The sequence below is a fragment of the Cryptomeria japonica genome, chromosome 5 (genome assembly GCF_030272615.1).
Source record: "Cryptomeria japonica chromosome 5, Sugi_1.0, whole genome shotgun sequence".
Classification (NCBI taxonomy): Eukaryota; Viridiplantae; Streptophyta; class Pinopsida; order Cupressales; family Cupressaceae; genus Cryptomeria; species Cryptomeria japonica.
The window spans coordinates 275,946,774-275,953,228 of record NC_081409.1 but is presented as its reverse complement, the minus strand read 5'-3'; the positions used below and the strand labels follow the sequence as shown (position 1 = coordinate 275,953,228).

The window sequence follows — 6,455 nt, the reverse complement described above, 5'->3', positions numbered from 1 at the left end:
TTAAAATTTGTGTATTTATATTCGTAAAAATTAATTTAAAATAAGAATTATATTAATATTATTGAAAAATTCTTTTTAAAAACAATTATCAATTTTAGGTGGAAAAATAATATATAATAGACAATTTTAAAAATAAAAACGAAGTAAAAGAATTAAAACAAATAGATAATAACTTTTAAAGAATAATAAATAAATAAAACAATCCCTTAAAAAAATAACTGAAACTGATATTTCTGAAAAAAATTACAAAGCCGATTATTAAATCTTTGTAGTGTTTTTCTTTCCTTCTATAAAATATTATTTTACAAATAAGTTAAAATCCCCATATGTTTGGAATATTCGTGATTTATACATACCTTTTGAAATGAAAACCCAAAGAATATCTGATACATTGTGAGACGTACGATTTTATGGGGAAAGCTAAACGTGTCATATTATATAAACAGCCACCCATGCAATAGATGATCAAAATATTTCCCAACTTTCGATTTAAAGAAATTTTTCTGTTTGGAAAATTTTCAGTTCGAACAACTGTACAACTACTTTGCAGTTACAACATTCTTGGTATGGACATTTTTTCCCTTTTCCCCTGATCTTTTTTCTTTAATTTAATGTTCTGCACTGAGTTCTGCACTATTCTTTCAGTTATGGTTCGATTATTAGCTATGTATTGCATTGAATTTGAAGGATTTATACGCTATATAGGCTTTGTTTTTGTGGAATCTTTCCATAATCTAATGAAATACTGGTTTTTTTCTTCAATCTTTAGGCATCAGTGACAGTATAGGGATTTGATTTTGAGTTATTTCAGAGGTATTTAAAAAAAATTAGTGTTCTGTGCACAGTCAAGGCCCGTTGCCATTGAGCAGTAAACACTGAAGGCATAAATTTTTTTCCTGCCTTGAGAATTATGCAAGCTAGAGGCAATAGACTTGAAAATACTCTAGAAGCATTGCAGATTATTATCACAGATAGAGGCAAAACAATTAGATTCTCACCCTAAGATTCAAATTGTCTTTATAGAAAAAAAAAAGGATAGCTAGTTCATTACAAAGGAAGTGTAAAACTCTAAAACCCTGCAGATTTTGCTGTCAATTACAGGAAAGTTAAGTCTTTTATCTTGTAAATTAGGGCCATTTCTGTTTTTGAATTAGGTTTTTAAGGACCTGGATAGAGAATAAATCTTTCTCTTGTTAGATTGACAAAAACTGAGCTAATTATCAAGCTGATTCTGGATTTTGATTGTGTGTTTCTTTTTTGCATCTGATAATTAACTAATGGATTGTGGAAATCTGATTAAATTAAAAAACTGAGCTTTTCATTTTTAAGATGTCTGAGCCTGACGGCAGTGATTTGTGAATCTACTGAAACTCACAAATTTCGGTAGCCTTGCAAGTCTCAGATGTTACACTCGGGCAAAATCTACAAAAAGGAGGAACTAAACTCAAAAGGAAAAAGACATTAGAAACAATTTTATATAATATTTCTACAATTTGCTGCTGAGTTTTTCTGCCATGCTTGAGTCAAAAATAGCTTGCCAAGTTTTTGCAAGTTTAGGTATCAAGATCAAAACTATTGTCGTAGTCCACAAGAAACGAAAAAGTATAACGGAAACAAATAATCAATTTGAAATATGCATTACAATATGAAAAGAAATTCCTGAAAGGCCACAGAAGATTCTGTCCCATACAGGTGATAAAAAGTTTTTGCCCTGCAATTAGGGTACATTTCTCTTTCTGAATAAAGTCAACCCTTACTCAATAGGTAGAGGAATACAGGTAGCACGCAAGATTTCTATTTTTGGATTAACTGAAAGCTAGGTTTTGGTTCTTAGAGGATTTCCTACCAATTACAGACAAAAATTCAATCTTCTGACTACAATGAGGGTCCACTTCATTTTCAGAACTAGGTCAATATTTAGTTGAGTAACAATATTACTACTAAAGCCTTCCTTTTTAGTATCTGCAGGAAACTAGGCTTTGGCACTTGGAACTCTACATCAACTTGCCTATGAATTACAGTAACAACAAATTATCTTTTACACTGCGCTAAGGATCCATTTCTGTTTCTGTACTATGCCAAACTTAACCCAATGAAATGTGAAAGGAAAATTCTACAAAATATATTTTTTTTTTTATTGGCAGTCAATTGATTTTGTCTTTCAGTTACAAGCGACTTTTGTTTCTAGATTGACAGAAGACTGACCTTTGTCTCAGAACAAATTTCTGTCAGCTACAGGCTAAGAGATGGTTTTTAATCCTGCCTGTGGGTTCATTTCTGTTTCTGAACTAGGTCAACCCTTACCCAATTACCAAAACTTTTTGGGCTTACAGAAATCTGAGCATTTTGTGTTGGTGGGGGGTTGTCCCAGTTCAAAAGACATGAAAGACCAATCTATGCATGCAGCAGCTAAACTTCAAATTTGCAAGCTGCTTAGCTTGGAGAATGTGATAACCTCGTGCAGAGCATATGCTAGTTTGGCCAAAAATCAATAGCAGCTATTAGGCTATATAATCTACACTTGGGGTTCTTTGACAGTCAGTGTAAATTACCAACATACTAAATTTCCTTAAAAGAATCTACAGCAGAGCACAATAACATCCCATAGAAAGTCTAGGAACTTCTCTTAAACCTTAACACAATCTTGATATCGACCTCAGAAGCATTTGGGCAACTACACAAACTCACAGCACTGCAAACCATCTTGATGCTGATAAGATCTAAGGATTTCTACACTGACTCAGAGTCTCACTGTTGTTTCCCTTCTTAGGTAGTTTAACATGTGGACTCAAGTTTTAACTAGGGATTTGAGTGCACAATATTTTGGGAAGTTTTAGTTCAGGGTTTCCTAATTACCATTTGATGGTGTCATGTATTGTGTCTTGTATTTATTGGGTGCTTGAAATAGGGGTTTTGATAGCAATTTTTGAAGGTATTGTTATGCTGTTAGAGTTTCTTTGGAGAATGGGGGTTTTCTCCTAAAAACATTTTCTCACATAAATCATTATGTTATGGCATATTATTTTTGTGTTTATTTCCTTGTAACTATACGTTTGGTTTATTTTTGCACACACCTCCTCTTATAGATTAGTGTGGGAAGCATAATTCACACCTTTTCTTCCTTTCAGTTATGACTTGTAGAAGATGGAGGACAAATTGAGCAATGAAGTGGTAGTTTTGTTTCTGTCAATTGTAATTTGTTAACTGCTGAGACAGTTTTTTAAAAATCAGTGGAGATATGGTAACTATTGAGTTTATTTCATTATCATTGATTTGCTAGAACCAATGATTCCATGTAGTTTGAATGTGCAAGAAGAGGAAGCATCAAGGCGTTTTTTGTCCATATTCTCATTTGGGCTTCCAATTCAAGCCCAAAACATGTTTGAAGGTGCCTGTTTTTTCTCAAGAGGGTAATGGGAGATATTTTGACTATTTGTTAGCCATTGGAGTTGACAATGAGCATTGTTGGGAGTTTGACTAGCCAATTGAGTGTGCATGTTGGTAGCTGGTGAATTGATGTTGAGATTAACACTTCTCCGCTATTTTGGAGAGGTTATTTGTAGGTTATTTGTTGTTTTTTGTTGTTATTGGCATCCCAATGGGTCTCAAGAAGGCAGCGAGCTTGTAAAACTGCATTTCAATAGTGGATTAGAGGAAGTTAGATTCCCTTAATTGGAGTTTGTCTCCCAATTTAGGTTTCTCCTAGGTAAATCTTGTGTTACCTCTCAATTGTGAGTGTTCTTAAATGTCTCGGTACTTGTTTTTCAATCCATTAAGGAAACTCGAAAAGGCATTGACTTCCAATAAGTATAGTAAAACATATCAATGGCATGGAAGAAGGTTTGTAGCATGTTTTACAACAATTAAAGAGATTCTGGAAACATTTAGAATTTAAATTTTTTTTGTTTAATTGTCAAAAAAGTTAGAACAATGCTTTTAAGGTAAGGATTCATTTGTGATGAACTAAGCAATAGACTACCCATGTTGGTCTATCGTAAAGACATAATGCATCATGTAGGATAAGATGACCTAAACTAAATATACCACTATTATATGCCTCAACCAACAATATACAAAAACAAAACCAAAACTATTCTAACCAACATGCAATATACCAAGTACTTCTCTTGAGAGTATCCACCTCGAAGATGATAGGTTCACTCTGAAGGATTTCATTTTCAATGTGCCTAACTATTGTAGCAATGTCACTAGTGTTGAAATGAGATTTGAATGTTTGTTAATTTAAAAAAAAGTATCTTCTCTTATACGTTATACACTACTTTGCAATTTCATCTTCGTCAATCAATGACAAACACTATTCACTTTCCTTAATCAGTGGTAGTTCCAAATAGTCAACCCTTTAATTGGTAGTAGTTCCAACAATTAACTAACCACACACACCTTTATTCCAATTCTAGCATAAATAAAAGTGTTGTAGATAAGTGTGATGCCAAAACACACAACACCTTATTCTAACTATCTTGATCAATAGATCAAGTCACTACACAACTGCAAGACATAGATGAAATCATTTTATAACTAAAGACTTAACCTTATCTAACTATAGGCAAAGTACTTACTCAATGTTGCAAGTTATAAGGGGACATGACAAATATATCCTTCCTAGAATCACTTTCCCACAAACAATGCATGCTAGATGTTTAAGAACTTGAGGCCCTTCCTAAGCAACATTCTTAGTAGGTATATTTTTCCAATTAACCAAGTATTCTGCAATAATTATGTACTTGGGCAATATGTTCCCCAAGTGCCCTTCTGAGGCAAGATGCAAGATACATGGAAAACATTGTGAATCTAGCTATCTTCGAAAAACTCCAACTTGTAAACCACTTCCACAACATTCACAACACTCTAGAAGGCCCAATAAAGCAAGGCTTGGGATTTGCAGCCTCATTCTTCTTGATGGAAGTTTTCTTACAAGGTTGCAAGCATAAGAAGAGCATTTCCTCAAGCTCAAATTTTCTCTCAATGTGGTGTTTGTCTGCATAATTTTTTTGTTGATTCTAATCCTACTATAGGTGATCTTTGAGTGCTCTCAAAATGTTTTTGCTATGTTGAACCAAGTCAGTTGATGCTACTATCCTACTATCAATAAACACCAAATATGTAAAATTAGTGCATCATATCCATATAAATCATAAAAGGTGCCACACAAATGGACAAGAGGTGGATAGTGTTATAGTAGTACTCCCCAAGATATAGCCATTTGACCCATGCTACCTATTGGTTTGTGACAAACTAAGAACATCTTAACTCATATATGTCATCCTTCATGCTCCCATCTAAGATGTTAGTAGTAAATGTGTTTTTAGCATATGCTACCATGATAAAAACCCTCCAATCACCCAAAATGGTAGGAATACAATAAAGAAAGGGTATTCTAGGAAGAGCATTAGTAACTACATTCTTTTTATCCTCCATATATTCAATATCAATCATAATCTTGGAGCTTACTCCATTTTTGTTGCATATAATTCAAGTCATGTTGGCTAAGGAAAAATTTAAGTTGTGGTATATGTTTACTACAAATTAGATGTACTACTCGAACTTTGCCAAAGCATGCATAATGGCAAGCATCTCCTTGTCATAAATGGAAAATCCCCTTTCTAAATCTTTTAACTTTTGGCTCTTGAGTGTTACAATGGACCTCTTTTACATGAAGGCTACTCCAACTGCCTCTTTTGAAGCATCACACTCTAAAACAAAGGATTTTGTGAAGGCTATAATGCAAGCACAAGGCATCAACTAAATCTTATCAAAAAATACCTTAACAAACCTTTTGTAGTAGTTTTGTAGGCCAAAGAAATTATCATAACTATGTTAGTGTGGGAGGGGGTAGCCAATTCAAATTACCTAAGTCTTTTGTTGATCTACCTACCTACCTATCTTTAGCACTAATGATGTGGCCCAAGTACAAACTCTCCATGATGCCAACCTCACACTAAGATTCTTTTTTTAAATAGAGCATATTGCTCTATAATTCTAACTATATCGAAGTGCCTTAAATGATCCTCCCATGTTTTGTTTTATATCAAAAATCATCAAAAATACTATTACTTGCTTCCTCAATTGACCACTAAATACTTAGTTCATTGTAGATTGGAAAGTGGTTAGTGCATTAGTCAAGTCAAGCCAAATGGCATGAATAGAACCTCAAAGTGTCCATTTTGACATCTAATTATTGTCTTGTGCACATCCTCATTGTAGAAAAGGATACAATGATAACCTAATCTCAAATCAATCTTCAAGAAGTAGATCAACACATGTAACTCATTAATGAGCTCATCCTCATGGTTTGTAACTCATTAATCTTCAAAATTAGATGTCTAGTTTTCTTGTGTTCAAGGCTTTCTAGTCTATACACATCCGCGTGGTGTCATCCTTCTTTTTCACAATTACCACTAGTAAAGCTGAAGGATTGGAACTAGGTTTGATGT

General features: G+C 33.6%; 1 long non-coding RNA gene across 1 annotated transcript; it reads left to right on the top strand.

Moving 5' to 3' along the window:
* The first annotated feature begins 434 nt into the window (after window positions 1-434).
* Window positions 435-3,904, top strand: LOC131039586 (uncharacterized). The gene is made up of 2 exons (XR_009104673.2): window positions 435-564; window positions 3,129-3,904. It is a non-coding gene; the product is annotated as an uncharacterized LOC131039586 (long non-coding RNA).
* The last annotated feature ends 2,551 nt before the right edge of the window (window positions 3,905-6,455 follow it).